Source organism: Oryza sativa, chromosome 6 (genome assembly GCF_034140825.1).
Source record: "Oryza sativa Japonica Group chromosome 6, ASM3414082v1".
In the NCBI taxonomy this organism is placed as follows: Eukaryota; Viridiplantae; Streptophyta; class Magnoliopsida; order Poales; family Poaceae; genus Oryza; species Oryza sativa.
Window position 1 is genome coordinate 23,914,740 of NC_089040.1, and position 10,676 is coordinate 23,925,415.

The following is a 10,676-nucleotide window of genomic DNA, read 5'->3' on the forward strand; positions in this document are numbered from 1 at the left end:
GGCGTCTCAGGGGCTTTGGCTGATGTCCAAAGTGTGAGCTCGGTGTTGTTTTGCTCGTTTGGTGGTGCCTCCAATGATATTACGATCACCGTGAAGTCGAAGCTGCTTGGTCGTTGGACGGCAAGCTCGGCAACGATGACATGCGCTTTGTGATGTCAAAGTCGTGTGCCACTTCTTCAGCATCTCGATGTCGATGTTCGTCTTTGGATTCCGCCGTGGTAGTTTGGCTAGAAGTTGTGTAGTGCTCCGTGTGCTGTGTGGTTTGTACCGGCCACGGTTGAGGGACTTGGCGAGTTTCTACTCGCCAAGTGGTTGTATTTTTCTTTTTCTGTAACCCTGTCTGGGTTTTTACTCCTGCTTAATTGAAATATAATTGGCAGTTCTCTTGCCGGTTTAGTTTAAAAAAAAAAATTATGGCGTGCTCAACTCTTCACGTACATGTTCTGCCGATTACAGCAGAACAGCAGCCAGCAGGTGTTCTCCTGGTCTGATCTCCAGCAGTAGTAGTAAGAGAGTATAGCAAACTGCAAACACACTGATAATCAATAGGCGATGATCGATCGACTGATCGAGCGCTGGCCGTGCGTGCGATGACAGTAGTGCGGTTCTGCTCCCCGCGTCTCCTTCTGCTGTCGCTACTTGTTGTAACTACTGTCATAAAGACCAACAAATAGACACAGTCCAATTTTGAAATGTTAAATTGAATTAAATATCCAATAATTAATTCGTTAGATCTCACTAGCCGGAAACGTTCAAGTCGCGCGTTTCGCATAATCTCCAGCGCGTTTACACCTTGGTATCTATACTACTTAAGAAAAACAGTGACGGTGACAATGAATCTATCACCCCACATAGCCTCATTGGAAATTTTCAAAATTATCCTTTGACTTCCAAATATTAAGGTGAATGTTCCCTATAGTAAAACGAGGATGGATAATACATCTCATAGAAAACATATTTTTTATTTGTTTCAAACAATATCTATATCTATACTATCTATATTATTTTAAAAGAAGGTAGGTGTTGTAGCAGTCAATCTGCCACCCCACCTACCCACATTGTAAATTTTGCAAATTACTCTTTGAACCTCTTAATATCAAGATGAATGTTTCCTATAGCAAAACAAGGATAAATGTGTACAACATTTCATGAAAATATATTTTTATTAATTTCAGACAATATTATAATTTATTTTTCTTCTATCCGTGGCGGACCCAAGATTGGTTCAAGGCCCGAGCCAGCCCATATGGAGATTTAGGCCTTATTTGTTGTTTACATGGTGAAAAAATTATCATCTTAATGGACCTTCACACCTAGACCTTGGATCACGGCCCAGGTGGCCCAAGGCCTAGGTCCATCCCAGTCTTCTTCCGGTTCCAATAGCAACAAGCTTCACTATATACAAAATACAAGTCACAAGTTGCTGGTTGGCATCTATAAGGATCTCATCGGTGTCTATTCTAAAACCTCATCACTGTTGACTAACTGTTACTGGTTGGAAAATCCGATCTTTATGTGGGTTTTTCAACCATTGCCTATTATACTTTAGTGGCATAAATCATAATCTCCCCCCCCCCCCTAAATATGTACAAACCCTAGCCTATGTCTAGTTTGAAGATATAGTCATACAGACATAATCCATATGTAGGAGTAATTATCTAGAGCCCGTCACCGATAATAACTATTGGTGGCGGGCTTATGTTTAGGTCCGATTGAGATTATCTTTGTAATCTTTGTTGGCCCTTAAACATAAGCATTTAATTTTCAGTGATATGTGGGCCGTCTATCTAAAACTCGTAGTAACTGCATGACAATAGCGTTCCACCGTGGTAGACTCGTCCCGTGCATGTTTGGACGGGAGCGGCCGGCCGGCGGCGACGCCGTGCAAGACTCGGCAGTAACAAGTATGCTCTGCTGACGAATGTAGTCCACCAAATCTTAGTCGTCCACTGCACGCCATGGTTTCACGAGGCATGCATAAATCTATCCACCGATCAGCCAATGGCTGAATACATTACATGTCTAACAAGCTCAACAATCAGTAAGCATTTATAAAGATAGTTTTTCTAGACTGAATTATACTTTATTCCATCTTTTATTACTAAAATTTCACTGTGGATTATCCTTTAGTTAATATTTTTATTTTAGAGTAAGTAAGGTTATCTTTGCACTTTGCACCATATTAAATCACTTCTCTATATCTATGCTCTCATCTAGCAAAGAATAGCCTAAGGAGTAAGATTACGGTGTATAGGTGCCAACGTGTTCAAGATCTTTGATGTGTGTTGTTGCAAGAACTCAACAAGTGTATGTCTAGTGCTCCTGTATCCAATGTGCCCAAACAAGAGCGGTTTTTACATATTTATACGCGAGTATATAAGAGAAAATTCCTTCGGTGCCCCTAGCCCTACAAAGGATCTTGAGTGGCTGGCCAGTGGGCCAGCCCTTGGCCTTTTGGCAACTTCACAGGTGGTAGGAAGGAGACACCCATTAAGGAAGCAGTGCTGATTTCCGAGGGAGCCCGCTATTACCCGGGTAAAGACATGCTCTGGGTAATAGCAGACTCTTCGTCTGGTCATCATCAACAGTGTCAGAGGTAGTTGGGACGCATGGTGCGCATTTATTCCAACCCACTAGCGTCTGATTCCTGACTTGAGCCGCTGGGGGCATATTGAGACTTTATTCGCCCCCGGCAGCGCGGCAAGCTCCAGAAGCCTCCGGACTCCGAAGTCTCTAGCCACCTCCGGAGTACCTTTGCCGGGCTCCAGAAGCCCTCCGGGTTCCAAAGCTCGAGATGCCTTTCGAAGCCCCGTAACCCTTGGATACTACGGCCTCCCGGATCACCCCTGGAACCCTCCTGGCGGTCTCCGAGCCTTGCCAGGCTCCGGAGCTCTTGGCCTCCGCGGGAGCTGTTTCTCCTCTCCGGGACCCCTCCGTAGCCTCCGGAGCCGGGGGCTAAAGTGGCATCGACCCACGGTCATCTCCCCGGGGAGGATGATTCTCCGGAGTGCTGTAGCCCTTCGGAGGCTGACCCCTCAATCCGGAGCCATTCCCCAACAATGTGCTTAAGGAAAGTTTTTCGGATGGTAGTCTAGAGTAAAACAAAGAAAAAACATAATTCAAACTGAAAAGATTAGCTTAAAATGTTTGTTTGAAGCGAAACTCTGATAATAAAATGTGACATTATATTAAAGGCAATTCAATTTTCTAAAAGTAAAAACCGGCTATATTTCTCGAAATAAATGCAGGGTCGTGGAGCCACGAGGACACCCTTCCTCGTCCCCGATAAGACGACGAAGAGACACGATTGTGGTACTCCTACTCGCCTCCGTGAGTTCTATATATATATATGCTGCTCGCCTGAACATCTGGCTTGTTAGTTTGTAAACCATCAGTAATATATATAGCAGCAGATAGTTATACCATCACCAGCTCGGCACACGTCGTACAGGATGCCGGCGATCACCGGCCGACGGCCGGTGGCTCGATTACGCGCGATAATCCAGCTCGTGCTGCTGGTTCTTGTGATCGGCAGTGGCATCCTCGTCGTGCCGGCGGCTGGGAGCACCGGCAAAACCGGCGGCACGGGAAGCAGTGGCAATGGTACGTACAGTACTTGCTACATCTTAAAATATAAAAACATTTAGCATTCAAAACTTATATTAAAATATGACAACTTTTCGATCTATGTTGTTTTCTCAACCGATCAAAACACTCCCTCAATTATTTTCTTTACCTATATCGTTTCCTTAATCACTAACAACCCTTCGTCATTAATTTAAGAGCAAATTTCACTTTGGGCCACCTTTTGTTACCGATATTTCACTTTGGACCACCATTTAAGTAATATTTTCACTTTGGACTAGATAAACCTGCCTTTGTTTCACTTTGGACCACCCGACTCTCTTCTCAAGCATATGAACCATCTCGATTACATCGTCTCTCTACTCGTTAATGAACTACCACAGCTATATGTAAGACTATTTCTTCGACATATTACAAGTTGGATGTAGATTGATAAAAAAGTAAGGGTGGTCCAAAGTGAAATAAAGATAAAAATACCCGGTCTAAAGTGAAAACATTAGTCCTAAGGTGGTCCAAAGCGAAACATCAGTAATAAAAGGTAGCCCAAAGTAAAATTAACTCTTAATTTAATTTCACATATATACTCTTTTTAGGGAGAATTTGAACCATGCTACACAAATTTTGCATGCCACCCTGACCCATATGTCATTGACTCATATGGGTCTTACATATCATTGAGATATGGGTGGCATATCTCAAATTTTGCAAATATAGGGTGGCATGGTTCCAACAAAACCCATATTGAAGCCTAAAACTTCTTATATTTCTTAATACCTAATACCTTATTCAAGCATAAAAACTTCTTATATTTTAGTTTAGAACAGAGGTAGTGTACCATTTTCTTTACCTGTTAGCCATGTATACTTTATTTAATTTGGTTTCTCCTAGTTTATATATGGCTTGCTTACTTTTTTTTTTTTTGTGTGTGCAGGTCGACCAACTGGTACGGGTGGTCCGTCTACCGCATCACCGTACAGGACATATGGCAGACGGGTTAGTGCGGTTAGTGGTTTCAGCGTAGGCTAGCCATGACAGGTCTCGGAGGGCAATGGCCGCAGGCGGCGGTGACGAATGCTCGTGTCTTAATTAGCACAGAAGGGCACACGAGAGCAGCAGGCGCGTATGTCGCATGTCTGGTTCATTCGTTATATGAAAACTATCTGAATTCACCGTCGAAAATTGTGCCGTCATATATACCGATACGTAGCTCAGTTTGTTGACTAGTTTCTGTAATAAGATGAATTTACTATTCACGGTGTGTAGAACTGTAGATTAACTATATATATGTGACTGCAGGCTGAAATTTATTTTGATTTCAGCCGAATTTCTCACCGGACGATGCTACCATGGGTTGGAAATTTCGGACTGAAATTTCCGAAATTTCGGTCATTTCGGACCACTCTGATATGATATTATTTCGGCCAAAATTTTTAATATTTGTTAAAATTTAACAAAATTTTATTCAAAATTTCAAAAATTTCAAGCTGAAATTTTGGTATTTCGGTGATGTCCAATCAAATCGGCTAAACCAATAGGTTTAACCCTGCTACCTTGTGCTCATTCCGAGCAGCCTCCTGTTCGCTACACGCACTTCATCTGTTGTTTTGTCATGTTAATGGGTTGAAAATCCATTAAGCTGTTTTGTCATGTTTAACAAAAGCCCAGAACACTGTTATGTTTTCCTACCACTTGTGTTTTATCAATGAGGACATAAAATTCAGAGGGCAAAATGACGACATAATTTTGCAAATCTGAACTAGAAAGAACCCAAAACTTCTGAATTCACGAGTACAAATTATACTACCAATACAACAGAAACTTGGATAATATGGCTTGACAGGGGTCTGCGTGCTGCTCCAATTGATCCCCGCAACACCGATCAGCCGTATCATCTCCCAACGATCTTCTTCAGCCATCAGTGTCATGTTGTTCAGAGCATAATTAAGTAATGGTGAACTCTTACTCAGCCACTATGCATTCTTGTAGACAATAATTAGCAGCTCAATGCGTGAAAACAATGTTATGAATAATTGTCAAAGATAAGTGTTTGTTAAAAATACGGTTATGTGTTTCTAAACAGTGAACAACGTGGTGGCTAGCATTGTGAGGCCGGTCAGACCGGGTGGCTGCCACCAGTCAGACCGGTGGTGTTGGTGCGATCTGACCGAGTAGCCCGATGGTCAGACCAGTAGATTCCAAGAGGGAGTAGGTTTTCGGTTGTTTTCATGGAATTTCTATAAAGATTTCTTCATGTTTATGACTTCTAGATGGTTTCTATTCGTATGTGATACTATTCTATGCTAATGTGAGTCAATTTGGTATGAACTTGTACTTGGACATGGAATTTCTTTGTTATTCATGTATAGGTGTTGCTTGAGGCTACGGGAGTATAGCCGATGATAGATCGGGACTAGATTTTGGAGAAGTTGAGATCCAGACGGTCAAGGATATCACATGGGATGCTCATGCTAGAGAGCAATGCACACGGAGGTAAATGTTTCCATATATATGTCATACACGTGTGCATTGTGCGCTTATGGAAAGAGGAGTTAAATTTGGAAAGATTGGAGTGTGGATGTTGTTTTCCTGATTTGGTAGGTTTCCTATATGATTGGGAGTCCTAGTTATAGTTGGATTCTTGGCCAGGGGCATCTACATTGTGGATATAAATAGAAGATGGGTTGATGCTAGAAGATATTAACTCTTTGGGAGAAAAAAATTAGGGTTTGCTTCGAGGTTTCAATTCTAGTTCGTGAATTGAGAGATGGGTACTTTAGATGCACCTTGTAAACACATATTGATGCAATAAAGTTGATTTATCTTCAAAAGCATCTTCGGTGTGTTTTTCTCTGGACCCCGACAGTCTAACCGACGGCATAGGAGTGGTCAGACCGGTGGCGGTGATAATATGGGCTGGTAGCAACGTTGTGTCGAGCATGCGTGTTAGTGGGGCCGGTTCATCCAAACTAGCTAGCTAGCCATACCCCACTTCTTCTACAGGGAGCTCTCTACTACTATTGTTGATTCCTTCACGGTCATGGGGAGCTCTTTCGGTGAGACGGTAGTGGTGGGGGTTGGGGAATAAGACGTTCCAATGACAAAGCTATGTGGGAGTTGCGGATGGTGGGCTATGGGAGGTCACGATGATGGCCATGTTGGAGACCGGTGGGTTTGGACTGGACGACAGTGTGGCACCATTGTGGCAGAACCGCAGTCTAGCAAAGGTTGTTCGGTTGGTGGAGAACCGAGGTGGCGAAGATAGGTGCGGGAAGGGTGCTGCAGGAAAAAGCTTAGCTCAGGGTTTCCCTGAGCTGGCAACAATGACATCTTTGAGCGCCATGATCGCCCCTTGGGGCGTTGTTGAGCTACCACCCTCCCACTCCTTGGCAGGACTCTCCAGGTGAAAATCTAGTCCAGATGGATAGTCAACGGTGGTGCCTAAGGTGTCATGACCTCCCCGAAGACGTTGCCTAGGAGGTCTTTCACTACTACAAAAAAGACAACAGGTGAAACTTGGGAACCTCACAAAGGTACCGGTTTTCCCAACAGGTACCTTTGAGATTCCACGAAAAAAAAAGTTGGCTCGATGCATCAGCTCGATTCGAGCCAAGAAGCTCCCTTCACCCCGACCAATGAAAGAACATTCAAGAACACAAAGAACACTAAGTCACTAATCACATACTAATTCCTTCTTGGAATCGAATCAACCACACTTTACCCCCCCAAAATTAACCACAATCATCATCATTGAATCACAAAAGGAATAATAGAATCACAACAACAACAACATCTAAAAACATCACAGAACTTCCAAGAACCTTACTCCCGTCGCCGTTGGATCCACCCTCGGCTGTCGCCACCACCATCGGATCCTCAGACGAGGGAGGGAGGCGAGAGGGGTCAGAGGGAGCCACTACCACCGCCGCCGCCCGATCTGCCCTGGGAGGGAGGCAAGAGGGGGCGGAGAGAGTTGCCGCCCCTGACGCCCCCACCACCACCAGATCCACCCGCGGCCGCCGGAGACATCGCCGGATCCGCTATGGGAGGGAGGCGAGAGGGAGAGGAGGAGGGGGCAGTGAAGAGAGAGAGAGAGAGAGAGTGAGAGCGAGAGAGATGGGGAGGGGTGTCAGTTTTTCTTTAGGATCGACAACTATGGTTCGTGAAAGGTGTTGGTTCTTTGTTTTTTCCACCGCGCAAGGTGAGCAAAAGTCTATAGGTGTCGGTTTTAACTGTTCCGGCACCTATAGTGCCGACCTCTATGTGTCTTTCTGTAGTAGTGTTTGTTCCTCATCTTTTGTCTTCTTCTCTCAACTTGCCTATGTGGCTTCTTGATTGTCATCATCTTGTTGGTGCGAGGGATTAGCGGATATTAATTCATCTTTGAATGGTGAAGCATTCATTTAAGAACATCAACCTCTCATATGAGGCTAAACCTAAATTAAGGAGCTGGGAAATATACCTGGACAAGGGTCAAGAAAGACAATGATACTAAAGATTTATATCTATTTCATCTCTTTTGAAAATAAAAAAAAAGAATAACTACATCTATTTTAAAATATAATCTGTTCTTGCACGTTTTTTCCAAAATAAAAATCTGAAAAATATACGGCAAGTGCGAGTCCAGACAGTCTCACAGATTACAGATTACTGTGTGGCACCCTGCCGGTATCATCTGCAAACGGCGTGCTCAACTCATTACGTACATGTTCTGCCGATCGATTACCGCGTGATGACTGTCAGCTAGCGCCGAGTGCCGCCAACCCGTGCAAGACCCGGCGGATCATGTCGTATCTACAGCTCCCAGAGATGCCAACTGGACCAGTCTATAATTTCTTCTAGACTCGGCACAATCAAACGAGTCAAGCCAGGCCACTAGTTGCATTCAGCAAGAAACCAAGAGATTTTTGCGCCGTCGTACGTTACGGGCGGGCGGAGAGTCCGCGCGCCGGGTGAGATCGACATTCTGCCCATTTTAAGCGACTGCCGTTTTCCTATTGTCGCCGTGCGTCTCGGCTGGTACCTGGCTGCAGCCTGCTCTGCTCCCCCCTGGCCTCATCTCCAGCAGAAGTAAGAGCGTATAGCAAACACACTGAGAATCAATAGGCGACGATCGATCGAGCGCTGGACGTGCGATGACAGTAGTGCGGTTCTGCTCCCCGCATCTCCTTCTGCTGTTGCTACTGGTTGTTACTGCTAGTAGTCCTGAAATTTTTACATTTTGATCCTTTTTGAAAACTTAGTTTACAAATAGACCCCTGAAAAAACTTAAACCGGAAATGGTCCTTTTTGGGACGCCAGAGTGGTTGGCGCCGTACCCCAACATGGCGGCGCCAGCCACACTGGCGCCGTGCCCGTGCCACCGTGGCAATAGGGCTGTCGTGGAGGTGCTGACTAGGCCGAAGGGGGCTCCAGCCAGAGTGGCGCCGCCCCTCATACCACGGCGCCAGCATGGCTGGCGCGCCCCTCCTCTGCGGGCCCCACCAACTTTCTCCCTCCCCTCAAAATTTTCACCCTGTTCTGCCTCCGGGCAACGGCTGGCGCCCCCCCTCCCCTCCTAGACCGCGGCGACCCCGATGCGGACAACCCCGACGACGACGACTGGGCGGCGACGACGAATGGACGCCCGAATCTGGCGGGCAAAGGTAGCGGAGAGCGGCGCAACGATGACGCTGACCCCGCGACAACGACGACGACCCCGACGACGAGTGGGCTCCCGGATCCGGCGGGCGGAGGTGGCCGAGAGCGGTGCGACGACGACCCCAACGACGATCCCGACGACCACGACAACTGGGCGGCGATGGGGCGGCGACGTGGGCCTCGTCCCTCCCGGATCCGACGGCGGCGGGCCTCGTCCCGTCCAGATCCGGCGGTGGCGGGCCTCGTCCCACTCGGATCCGGCGAGAGCGAGGGTGGCCGGCGGTGGGAGAGGGAGCGGGAGCGGGCGGCGGCGGAACCGGGGCGGGCGGCGGTGGGAGCGGGGGCAGGTGGCACGGGAGCGGTCGGCGAGCTCGGGCAGCGGCACCGCCGCCTGCGGGCTAGGGTTTTTTTTTTGGAATTTTATTTTTTTCTGGCGATTTTTTCTCTTTGCATGCGGTCGGCTTAAGCGCCCGGATTTTCGCATGAGGGTGCCCTGGCCGCATGCAAAGTTGGCGATTTTCACAGACGATTTCCCGCATGCGGTTGCACCAACCGCATGCGAAAATCTCTCCCGCCCGTATGCAAAGACCTCTTTTGTAGTAGTGCTTGGCTTCAAGCCAAATTACCTTGGCGACTGGCGAGTTGTCTTTTGTGTTGTGCATGGCCAGCCAATATTGAGGCAAGGAAGAGACCGGGCCACTGAGCGTGCGATATTTGTGGTGGCATCGAACGTAAGATCGATGGGAACAGATGTAGCGTGGACGTGGATGGAGTATTCAGTACTGTCTCGTCATGCAGCGAGTCCTGGGAAGGATCAGCCTACCTGTCAAGCAAATACACGAATGAGCCTTCATTTTACTGATGGGCCTTTGCAGAGATTAGAAGAATGGATTTCCTTGGCAAAATTTATCTATGCAATCCATAGTGAGAAATGGCACACGTACAATTTTTTTTTTCACAAACTCTTACTAACAATGATAACAAGCGTTTGATTTATATCTATATAAAAGTTATAAAAAAATCGAGATATACTTAGAATGACATATCACAGTTAGTAAGATCCACTAAGAAAAATTTAGCACCTATAGACTTTTCCACGGTGAGCTAACCTAAATTTTAACATTGTTAACTATTACAAATGAGTAAATGGCACATTATGATACTGACTTTCAATGGCTAGTTGTTCTGTCAGTGTCCTAAGAAGGCAGTTATGAAGACGGCTATACAAGTCACTTATCGAAGTCTAGGTGATCATGCAATTCATTGTTTCATACTATCTATTCCTCTCCTAAAGTGCCGGTGGACGATGGCTGAAATTGAGTTGATATGACAATTATTGAGGGCAGAAATGAATCAATTAAATGTTAGAAACTTAAAAGGTTATTTTAGAGAAGTTCTCTAATAAATCCAGATGGTTTTTTTCCCCTCAAAATCTTACCATCAATGAACTTGGA

At 45.9% G+C, this 10,676-nt stretch overlaps 1 long non-coding RNA gene across 1 annotated transcript; it reads left to right on the forward strand.

Moving 5' to 3' along the window:
• The first annotated feature begins 3,389 nt into the window (after positions 1-3,389).
• LOC107277900 (uncharacterized) lies at positions 3,390-4,916 on the forward strand. Its single transcript, XR_001546630.3, has 2 exons — positions 3,390-3,603; positions 4,517-4,916. It is a non-coding gene; the product is annotated as an uncharacterized lncRNA (long non-coding RNA).
• Positions 4,917-10,676: the final 5,760 nt, after the last annotated feature.